Source organism: Pseudopodoces humilis, chromosome 22 (assembly GCF_049639895.1).
Source record: "Pseudopodoces humilis isolate 2021_Gansu_Grassland_sample_001 chromosome 22, ASM4963989v1, whole genome shotgun sequence".
In the NCBI taxonomy this organism is placed as follows: domain Eukaryota; kingdom Metazoa; phylum Chordata; class Aves; order Passeriformes; family Paridae; genus Pseudopodoces; species Pseudopodoces humilis.
The window spans coordinates 3,227,179-3,238,724 of record NC_142221.1 but is presented as its reverse complement, the minus strand read 5'-3'; the positions used below and the strand labels follow the sequence as shown (position 1 = coordinate 3,238,724).

Below are 11,546 nucleotides of genomic sequence, written 5' to 3'. Positions count from 1 at the left end.
GGATGGGAGAGGGGTGGGAGGGAGGGGGAGGGCTGGTCCGGGGGTGTCTTTTGTCACGTATCTCTGGCGTTCCCGCAGGTCTGTTTTACTGTGAAATCACTACCGTATATTATTATTATTCACTTCAAAAACAACGAAAAAGGTTAAAAAAAAAGAAAAGAAAAAAAAAAGAAAAAAGAAAGAACTGCTGCTGGAAACGCCAGTATTTTGAGAACAATTGTATTAGAATTGTGGGGAAAAAAAATGAGAAGAAAAAAAAAAAAAAAAAAGAGGAAAAGAAAAAAGGAGAAAAAAAAAAAGAAAATATATGAGCATTTTAAAATATAACCCAGTCCAAGTCCTCTTTTGTTCTTTTTGGTGTGTCTTGAGTCACTCATTGGTGGGGGGCTGTCCCCAGCAGGGTCCCCATGCCAGGGCACCCAAGGAAATCCCGGCTGGCTGTAAGGGAGGAGAAACCGAACCCCAACTCTCCCCAGGACTTTTCCATGAGACATTTCCCAATTCCTGTGCAGCCGCTGGGTCCCGCAGGGATGACAGAGCCGTGCCAGCCTGTCCTGCCCGGGTGGCACCGCGGTGACAGAGCCGTGCCAGCCTGTCCTGCCCGGGTGGTGACAGAGCCGTGCCAGCCTGTCCTGCCCGGGTGGCACCGAGGTGACAGAGCCGTGCCAGCCTGTCCTGCCCGGGGGGTGACAGAGCCGTGCCAGCCTGTCCTGCCCGGGGGGTGACAGAGCCGTGCCAGCCTGTCCTGCCCGGGTGGCACCGAGGTGACAGAGCCGTGCCAGCCTGTCCTGCCCGGGTGGCACCGAGGTGACAGAGCCGTGCCAGCCTGTCCTGCCCGGGTGGTGACAGAGCCGTGCCAGCCTGTCCTGCCCCGGTGGTGACAGAGCCGTGCCAGCCTGTCCTGCCCGGGTGGTGACAGAGCCGTGCCAGCCTGTCCTGCCCGGGTGGCACCGCGGTGACAGAGCCGTGCCAGCCTGTCCTGCCCGGGTGGCACCGCGGTGACCTGCGCTCATCCCCGGGCTGCGCTGCGGGGGCACAGCGGGGTTTGGGGGCTGCCAGCACCTCCAGCATGGGATGAGGGCGATGTTCTCCAGCCCCGATCCCTCCTGGAGTGGCCCCGGAGCAGGAGCGGCGCTGGGAGCAGAGGGTGGGAGAACGGGAGCCTCCAGCCTGCGCTTAACCTGGATTTGTTGCCAGGTACAAACGAGATTGATCTCGCTCTCGGCTTTACAGGAGGGATAAATCTTCCCCCGGCGGGCGGATGGAGATGGAAAATCAGAGGCTCAATTCGGTTAGCGCCGATCCGTGTTTTCTCGTTTGGGGAAAAACGAGGTTTTTCCATTCGGGAAGCGCCGGCGGGAGGTTTGTGGAGGACACAGGGGATCATTTACCTGCTGCTTCCCCAGGCTGCCCATTCCCACTCCCTGCCCCGCTTCGAGAGCCCCAGGGAGCCGGAGCCACGCTCGCATCTCCAGCTGCGCAGGGCGCTTGTGTGCCTCGTTAACCTCCGGGCAGCACTTGCTGTTTGGAGAGTAAATATTTACCTCCCTCCCGAGGGTTTTTGTCCCCCTTCTCGCGGGTGGAGAGGGCTGGGATCTGTGGGGCAGCGCCGGGATGCTCCGTGGGCTGCCAGCTGGCTGGGAAACCGCATTTCGCTTTGAAAATCGGGTTTGCCTCTATTTTTAACCATGCTAATAACAGAAAGCAAAGCCGAGCTGAGCTGGCCACTGATTTTTGGTGGTTTTTTGGGGTTTTTTTTAAATCTTGTGTTTGGTTCCTGCTGTGTTTTCTGCTTGGGGGGCACTCCCAGACCCCCAAACCTGGGGGAGGGCTCTGCTCTCCCTCCTCTGCTGCCGGCGAGGGAGGAGGAGGAGGAGGAGGTTTGCACCTTGGCCAAGTCCTTGCTGTTTTTCCAGCTTCTGCAGGGATCAAAGTGCCTGTTTTGACTCTCCTCCCGATTCCTTGATACCAGCAGATGATTGTAATGCAATTAAACCTCTCAGCCATGCCGTGGCTTTTGTTGTGTCTCCGGGCTGGGGATTCACCCTTGCCCTGGGAGCGGCGTGGAGACATCGGAGCTCAGCGGCGGCACACACAGAGCTCCGGGTTCGCTTCTTTATCAGGAACACCGCTGTTGCTCAAATCCTGAGCCCTTGGAGAGGTGGGATCGGGAGGGGGACTCCAGCTTCCCCTCAAAACGCTTTTCCCTGTGCTCCGGAGGGGAATGGAGAGGGGGAGATGCTGAGCTGGGGCTGCGGGGCTGGCTCTCGGAAAGGCACGGCTTAAATTTCTGAGCGTTCCCAGTGCTGACAGAGATGGAGTGGGGTGTCAGCAGAACGTTTGGAAATCCTTAAGAGAAAGGTTGTGATCCCGGCCCTCTCCATGCCTCAGGTTTGCGGCGAGGAGGGGACTCTCCAAACAAATCCAGACAGACGAGCTCTTTCACTGGTAATTTGTCACTTCATAATTGCCGAAGAAAAGCAGGTTGGTTTTCTCCTCCTGACCTCTCCCAAGCAGCCTTTTCACCCCAGCTGGCCCCGGGGCCGGGCTCGGGGTCCCGCCGTGGCCTCTCGGGGCCGCCTCCCCCCGGCCCGGGGCCACCGAGGGCACCTTGGCCTTGTGCAGGGCATTGTCCGAGTGACATTTCCATGGATGTCCCCTGGCTCCAGGCAGCCACAAACACCCACCCCGGGCTCGCCCCCGAGTGCCTGCAGCCGGGAGCAGATGGGAGAGCTCCGCGGACCTGGATTTCAGGTTCACACAGTTTCAGATAAAATTCGGGAGTTCAGCCGATGCTCTCCCGTCCCCAGCTCCCCGGGGCGGGGTGGGAACTGCGCTCCAGGCGTTTCCAGGTGGGACTTTGGGCGGATTTTTCCAGGGAGCGAGCGTGGGTGAGCGCTCCTGAGCAGGGCCGGGGCTGCGGGCCAAGAGGCTCCCGGAGCGGGGCTGATCCCACCGGGATCGGGAACAGCGCCTCGGGAGCCCCCGGGGGCCGGCCCGGCCCGGCCGAGCAAAGAGCAAAGTGCTGCTGCCATCTCCCGACCGCAGCGAGCCCTGCCCGGGATCCCGCTCCCTTTCCCGGGATCCCGCTCCCTTTCCCGGGATCCCGCTCCCTTTCCCGGGATCCCGTTCCCTTTCCCGGGATCCCGCTCCCTTTCCCGGGATCCTGTTCCCTTTCCCGGGATCCCGTTCCCTTTCCCGGGATCCCGCTCCCTTTCCCGGGATCCTGTTCCCTTTCCCGGGATCCTGTTCCCTTTCCCGGGATCCCGTTCCCTTTCCCGGGATCCCGCTCCCTTTCCCGGGATCCCGTTCCCTTTCCCGGGATCCTGTTCCCTTTCCCGGGATCCCCCTCCCTTTCCCGGGATCCCGCTCCCTTTCCCGGGATCCTGTTCCCTTTCCCGGGATCCTGTTCCCTTTCCCGGGATCCCGTTCCCTTTCCCGGGATCCTGTTCCCTTTCCCGGGATCCCGCTCCCTTTCCCGGGATCCCGCTCCCTTTCCCGGGATCCCGCTCCCTTTCCCGGGATCCCGTTCCCTTTCCCGGGATCCCGCTCCCTTTCCCGGGATGCCCACTACCACGCCCGACTCTCTCCTCCCCTACCCAGCTCCCAGAGCAGCCTTGGGGCTGGAATAAAATAATCTGTAGGAAAAAAAAACAAAAAACAAAAACAAAAACAAAAACACCCAAAAAACAAAACAACAACAAAAAAAGAGCGGGGTTTGTTTTGGGGGGTTTTAGGGTTTTTTGTTTGTTTGTTTATTCTCTTTTGCCCTCACCCTGCAAGACTGCAGAGAGGAGGAAGCGAAGTCTGCCTCTCTCACTCCACAGTGCCCCAAATCAGCTCCTGAGCAGTCTTCTTCCCCTTAAAGATGCCTGGCTCTCAATCAATTCTCTCTCCTTCCCTCCTCCTCGCCCCGGCTCTGGAATTCCTGTCCTGACCCTAAAATTCCTGTCCTGACTCTGAAATTTCCTGCTGAGGTGAGTTGCACAGACCAACAGCCCAAGCACTGAATCTTGACACATTTTAATTCATTTTCCCTTCAGGGGATGCCCGTGCCTGCTCTTCCCTCGCAGCCTGAACAAGGGTTAACAAATTCTCATTTAAAGCATCGCCTAAACCTTTCATTTCCAAAAGAGCCCCAGATCCCAAGGCACGGGCGAGAAATATCAGCCACAAAAATTTTGCATCTCTCTGCCTTACAACACTGGCAGTGAAACCTTGTTTGGCTTTGGAGGCAAGATTTTCCATCCCGGGCTCCAGCGCTGCTCGATTGCTCTAAGCCCACATCTTGTTTTTCTTCTGTCAGAGTGAGGTATGATTCTTGGCTCGGTGAGCCTCTGCTAAATGAAAAGATGCTTTTAAAGCTCATTCACTCAACACTCACCCCAAAACCCAAGGGGAGGGTCTAATGGAAATTTGCTGGAATTATCAGCCAGGCTTTCTGCTGGATTTCTTTTGTGGTGGGTATTAGGCTGAAGAGCATTAAATGAAGGCACAAGTGTTTGCTGGGGTGCTGGTAAAGGTAGAAAAGCCTGATGATTAAAGCAGCCAGGACATTGAATTTATTTTCTTGTGAAAAGCTGGTGTTTGAGTCATTGTGACTCCTGAGGACTCAGCTCTCGGGGTTCCTTTTGTCTGGATCTTTTAATTTATAACATAAAAGCAGCCTGCTTGTAAGAAGAGCAGCCCCATCCTTGTGTGAGTTCACTGGAGAGAGATGAGAGATGGAGGGGGAATTTCCTGGCTCAAGGCTGGCCATGGAGTCAGGAGCAGGCTGGGAAGGGTTGGACTCCATGATCTCAAAGTTCTTTTCCAGCCTGGCTGATTCTGGCTGATTCTGAGACTCTGAGTGTGCTCCTGCTTTGCTGCTGGTGAGCTTTGCAGGCTGGAGCCTCTTCTTGGGGCTCCCAGCTCCCTCCTGCCCACTCAGGGGCTGCTTTCCACTCGTCCTGGTTGTGATGGGAGGGGGATTGCCATTCCTGCCCCATCCCAACCCACTTTTCCCATCCTTATTCCTCTCTCAGGGCATGCTCTGACAGCCAGAGGTTTCCAGAGGTGGAAGAGGATGAGGGGAGACATCACTGGGCAGGCACAAGGCTCTCTCCTTCCTAGCGAGAGTGTGGGCTGGATTTTCTTTATTGAAAATGGGAATTTCACCTCTGTGAAATGCTCTTCTTGACTATTCTAAATATTTTCCTGCTTTCCAGGGAGCGGGGAAGGGATACAGCACATCACTGGAGAGTGGTGTGGCCCTCAGGGCTCTGTGTCACCAGGAGGGGCTGGAGGAGCTGCAGCTTCATCTCCATGGCAGGGAAGTGGTTCCAGTGCCCTGGAAGAGCCTGGGAAGGGGTTAAACCACGCTGCAGATAGAGGAAACCTTTGTCCCTGCAATGTCCCACCAGCCCAGAGCGAGGGAAACGCCTTTCCTCAGCCCTGGGCTGAGATGAATTCTGATCCCAAATGCCATAGGATGAGCAGAGAGGAACGGCCCTGTCCTGCTGCCCCAGGGGTCTTGGCCCCCGTCAGCCACCAGACAGAGTCCACCATCCCTGTTCCAGCCCTGGCCCATCCTCATTCCATCCCTGCTCCGAGCCTGATTCATCCCCAGTTCTGTTCCGGCACTGCCTGACTCCTGTCCCATCCTTGTCCCATCCCTGTCCTGTCCCTGTCCCATCCCTGTCCTGTCCCTGTCCCATCCCTGTCCCATCCTTGTCCCATCCCTGTCCTGTCCCTGTCCCATCCCTGTCCCATCCTTGTCCCATCCCTGTCCCATCCCTGTCCCATCCCTGCCCCATCCCTGTCCCATCCCCATCCCATCCCCATCCCGTCCCCTCCGGGCCATCGGGCGGTGGCCGGGCAGGGTGGAGCGCTGTTCCCGCTGTTCCCGGTCTCCATCACCCTCGGGCTCCCCTCCCGAGCAGACCCCTCGGGCCGAGGGTTCCTGGGCGCTCCCGGGGCGTTGCCTGATCCCGAAACTGGATCCTCCTGTCAGCCTCCGGTCTGCTGAGAAAAGCTTGCTCTGGCCTGTCTGTTCCTGCTCCAGGATTGTTCCCTTCCTTATGGCAAAGAACAGAATTTCCTGCTGTCTGCAGGGTGGGGGTGGCTTCCCAAAGCCCCCCCCGGATTAACCCCTGCCTGGAAGGCTCTGGTCTTTATGTGCTGATAGATTTCTTTCTTTCTTTTTGGGGGACCACCTGCCCGAGCCACCTTGTTCTGCTGGCAATTCCCACCCCTTCTCTGCCTTCCCAACTCTCTGCCTGGCCCCTGTGGAAGAGGAGCATTGACAGGAGAGTCCTGCCAGGCCATGGAAGTGCTCCCACGAGTTTCAAAGCCACAACAGCTCAGTTCAGCCAGTTTTAACTCTGGCCTGACGCAGCCCCACGTCTCCAGGCACAAATCAGACTCTTCTGGTGACAGCAGAGACACTAGGGGGCCAATTTGTGGCAGTGAAAGGATCAGCCCCAGGAAATATTCTCCAATTCCAGAGCCATTGGTTCATCCAGCCAGCTGTGGATTCACTGGGGTCTGATATGGGATGTTCCCAGAGAAGAAAAATTTGTAGTGGGGTAAATGAGAGGGTGAATTAGGGCCAGCTGCCCAGGGCATCCTCATGCTGGGATTTAGGAATTCCACCTGGACTGCTTGATATTGTGTGACCAGCCCATCCCAGCAGGATTCTGGAGGCTCCCAGCCTGCAGACAAGCAGCAGCAAGGCTGGCAGCAGACACAATTTGTGGCTGGCTATTTGCTGTTATCACTCCAACCATTCCACCTGACGAGGCAATAAAGATGAAAGCCAATAATAAGCAGCCAGCCATCATTTGAGGGGGGGGGAAGGCTGTAATTTACTGTGCCAGGGCTGCAGGGAGTCCATCTGAGGCCGGGTTATTGACAGCAAGTCTATATGGGTTTGTTTCTTACGGTAGTTACGTGCGCTCGGAGCACTTGAGGGTGACATTTTTAAAATCTAAAAATATATAGCTGGTAGCAAACTTCCAGCAGCATGGAAGGGAGGGGAAGGATTTATGCCCAGAACATTGTGAACTTTAAGGGAAGCGTGTTCGTGGAAAAGGTTTTGAAGGGGTTGAATGAGAATGGCAAGCTCCAGACTCTGGTGCTGCCCGGGGGTGTCACTGTGGGTGTCGGGTTTTGCTGGGGGACTTTATCCAGGGGAAACTCTGGTATCTTCCCAGGGATGTAAATCAGGAATTCTGCTGGAGCCAGGGAAGTTGCAGGCAGATCAGACAAAGGAACCAGGTGGTTTTGTGCTGCCCCCAGGTTGGCACCCCTAGACCAGTTCTAGGGAGAGCCCTGGGTGTGCTCTGTGCTCCCAGAGGATCATTCCCATGCAGGAATGTGTGAGCTGGTCCTGGGCTGGTCCTGCTCCTTGGCTTTCATTCTGGAGCATTTCTGGAGCAGGCCAGCCTGAGGCTGAGGGCAAACCTGGCTGTGGTGAGAGCTGATCTGCTCCAGAGCTCAGGGCTCCCACACAGCTCCGTGTAAATCAGGGGTTTAACTTCAAAGGAAGAGGATTTGGATTCTTAGTTTTTTTCTGCCCCAAACAAGCTGTGACTGTGCTGAAAGCATCACTGTCCCTGGGACTACAAGGACTTGATCCTGCAAATCTGGGGACCCCCATGATGAAGAGATGTCACCGACTCCTTCCCAAGGAAATTCAATCCATCCTTCTGTTCCAGCCCTCGTCCAGTGGGGGAGGGAGGAGGTGGATTCAGGAAACACAGGAATGACTAATCTCTCTCCTGCCTCTGCCAAGGGACCAGGACCAGCCCCACGAGCATCCCTGCTGCTTGCCAGAGCTCCGGGGTGTCAGCAGGGTTATGATTTATGGCAATCAATCTGTCAGCCTTATTTATAGCAGCAGCTCCATGTGGGATTTCACACATGAAGATTGGCTTGTTCTGTGGCCTCCCTCCTGCCAAACTCATCCCTGGGCCTCCCAACCTTCCTGGAGCCTTTTGTCTTGTCTCTGCCCTGCCCAAGTGGGGAGCTGGCATTCCTGCCTCATCCCAACCCACTTTTCCCATCCTTATTCCTCTCTCAGGGCATGTTCTGACAGCTAGAGGTTTCCAGAAGAGGATGAGGATTGCTGAGATGAGAGGGGAGTCAGCACTGGGCAGGCACAGGCCTCTCCTTCCTAGCAAGAGTGTGGGCTGGATTTTCTTGATTAAAAATGGGGTTTTCAACTCTGTGAAATGCTCTTCTTGACTACTCATAATATTTTCCTGCTTTCCAGCTGTTGTTGTCAGGGTCCTTTCCCATCCTGCTGGGATTTTGCCTGCTTGCCCTGCTGCTCGTGGGTGTCTCGGTGTCCTCTGGTCCATCCAGGCTGTTCCTGGTTTCCAGGACCTTGGGATGTTCCAGGAGTTTGGGAAACTCTGTTTTCCTCTGTGGGCTTTGAAAACTCCAAGTCAGACACAACCGTGAGATTTCAGAAAACACACGGCAAATAAAAGGAATGAGCAGACAGGAATGAACCCCTGATCCCGTGACAGGAGAAATGAGAGGGGGTCTCAGGGATTGTAATTATGTTTTCCCTCTGATTAACTGGGAATGAGCATCTCAGAAACCCTTCTCCCTGTCATAATAAATGGTGGCAGTGAGGGGAAGTGTTGCAGGCTCTGTTTAAGGCTGAACCTGCTGCCGGTGCTTGGCTCAGCCCCGTTGCTGTGCCGTGATGGATGGAGCCCTGGGACCTGCCGCCTGTGAGAGCCAAATCACTTACCTTGGAAATGCAAACCTTATGGAAAGGGAATCAATAATTTCTGGAGCCTGGCTCGTGCTGACACGCGGCCCGAGTCCGTGGGAAAGGAACCCTTTGTTAATCTTCCTCGAGAGGCACACGCAGCTCCTATAAAAAGCTTCTGAAGTCAGTAACTAATTACAGCCTGCACGAGCTCCAGTCTGTCACCCCCGACAGCTCAGGGGGAGCAGGGGCTGCGCTGCTGCTGCTGCTGCCTGGGATGATGGACGAGCCTGCACCAGCTCCTGGCTTGGCTCTGAAAGAGGAAGAATTAATGGGCAAATAAATTACAAATCAATTATTAAACCTTAGCGGCGTGCGGAGCCCCGGTATCAAATATACATTTCTAATTAACTCAACAGCTCTTGGCTAATGGGCACTGGATGCTGCCTGCTGCTAGAAATAGGGATTTCTGGCTCAGGCTCTAAATTGAGTATTTTATGTCTCCCTTCATGCCCAGTGACACAGAGAGGCCATGAGCCTGTAAGGACCCTTTTTATGCACAGAGAGCACTGAGAGTCCCCAGAGCTCCATGCTGGGACTCAGGGCAGCCCTGGGCAGACTGGTGTGGAACAAACCCAATGTGTCCTGAGTGCTCTGTGTGCTGAGGGATCCTCTTGGCTCTCGCTGAGCCCCAAATCCCTGGTGAAGAGGGAACCCAGGGTGTTTCCCTGCTTGTCTGTCAGCACTGGGAGCTCTTGCCATGAGAATCCCCATGGCCTGGGACCTGCCTGCAGGGTCCAGACACATCCCAGGCCAGAAGTTCTTCCTGGAGCACAGAGAAAATCACAGGACTTGGCAGATGGATGGCAGCACTCACACCCACCCGCGGATGCATCGCGTCCTCCAGCTCTCAGGATGCTTCCAGAACCACTGAAAGGTGGGACAGGGCTGAGCAGCCCCTCAGGGAATTTGGCTCAGGGTGATTTTCGTGTTGGAATGGGTGCCAGGCCTCAGGAGGAGCTGAACCTGTGAGGGATTTGGTGTCTGCACCACCGAATATTTCTGCAGCTCACTAATCAATTATGATTCTTAGACAAGCTCCCATATGGTGCCTTTATAAATCACTCTCTCCACTTATCAAGCCTGTCTTGTTTGCCTGACATGAGCTGTAAGGAGGGTGGTTTTTAGGCTAATGTTAACTCAAGCACGCAGAATGGGATTTATTTATAGAGTTTTAGAAAAGTGGTTTCTGAAGAGCCAGATCTGGGTCCTAAGGAGATAACCAAGAGGCTGGGGACTCCTTCTGCCCGAGCATCAGCACAGCAAGGCCTGGCTAGAGATGAACTCAGTCACAGCTCACATCTGGCAGGGCAGGTGTGTCCCACTGGAGCAATTCTCCATCCCTGAGCTCAGCCTGGGGACCCTGGGGACAGGCAGGACACCCGGGCAGCCACCTGGGGGTGAGGGGCTGAGCAGAGAGCCGGGACAAAGTGGGGAGCTGGGAGCCAGAGCTGGCTGAGGAGGAGCAGGGCAGAGAGAGGAGCCTTTCACCTCCCTGTGCGAGCAGAAAACAGCACGAGGGCTCTGGAGGCCGGAGCTGAGCGCACGGGAGAGCCCCAGGGGTGTGACATGTCCCTTGTCTCGGAGCAAAGGGCAGCCCGGAGCGGCTCTGGAGCAGGGTTTGTCACACACCTGAGCTGTTCCCGGCTCCTTCCCTCGCTCCTGCTCTCTTGCTCCCCCCAGTGCGCTCACCCGGCTCCCGGAGCATCCCCTGCTCCTCCGCTCATCTCCAGGACCTTCCCGACCCCAGCAGGTTTCCTCCAGCCGTGAGGAAATTCCTCTTTTCCCAGACCCCCCTCCTACTCTCCAACCCAAAAATCTTCAGCTCGAGAATCATTTCTTCTGGTCTCCAGAAAGGTAAAACCTCATTTTTCCTGCTCAGAACAATCTGTGTTGCAGGAGCAGTGTATGAGCAGTCTCCTAGTCTGTGGCTCTGTCTCTTGGCTCTTTTTTAGTTGCATCACTTGGGATATTCCACTTTATTTTATCAAAATACAGAACTCCCCTGCTCTGTTTGCAGATTGGCTTCTGCTTGAGAGCTCCAAAATTTGCCATTCCTCTCCTATGAATACACATTCAGTTCTTTCCCACCAGTGAGATTTCACAATTCCAGCTGTGGATTTTTGCCTACAACAGCTCTGAACTGCCCAAATTCTCTCTGCTCTGCTGAGAGACTTCATTTCAGTGCCTGGGGCTGTGGAGAGTCCCTCTCCCACGCTTTTGGTTCCAGTATCCTTGATACCAGGAGTGTGTGCAGAGCTTCTATGTTGAATAAAGATAATTTTCCTTTTTCCCATGGGAAAAATCCAACCTGAAAGGAAAATCCAGCACATCAACTTGGGAGTCTCCCTGGGCCCGCTGCGTTCACGGGATTTGCATGATCTGAAAGGGATAAGCTGATGGAAGCAGCGCTGGGATCAGCAGGCAGTGGGATGGACGGGTTTCTCAGGAAGCCTCGGGAAGTTCCCATTGACCACCTTCACTTCCTTGTGCCAGCAAGTCCCAGCTTGGCCCTATTAAAGCGATTTTGGGGCGGGGAGAGGAAGGCTGTGGCTTGTTAAGCGGGATCACACGAGGAAGGAAGAGTTTAAACTGCCTCTGCAGGTTCCCACTGGCTCCAGCAAGGTCAAGGAGATGAAAGAATTCCTCAGTTCTGGTGCTCTGCTCTTGCGCTGGGTGAGGAAGCGGCTGCCCTGAAAGCCCAGCTTGGAAACGGCGGGGTCTGGGATTGTGCGGGAACCCCTCGGGATTTTGTGCGGATCCCGCGGATCCATTCCCGGGG

The 11,546-nt window shown here is 55.4% G+C and overlaps 1 long non-coding RNA gene and 1 pseudogene across 1 annotated transcript; both read right to left on the bottom strand.

Annotated features, from left to right (window-relative positions):
• Window positions 1-2,766: 2,766 nt before the first annotated feature.
• LOC148182658 (uncharacterized) lies at window positions 2,767-4,248 on the bottom strand (annotated as a pseudogene).
• A 969-nt stretch (window positions 4,249-5,217) lies between these two features.
• Window positions 5,218-11,235, bottom strand: LOC148182657 (uncharacterized). The gene is made up of 3 exons (XR_015774377.1): window positions 11,076-11,235; window positions 8,744-8,869; window positions 5,218-8,413 (listed from the first exon to the last, which is right to left on the bottom strand). It is a non-coding gene; the product is annotated as an uncharacterized LOC148182657 (long non-coding RNA).
• Window positions 11,236-11,546: the final 311 nt, after the last annotated feature.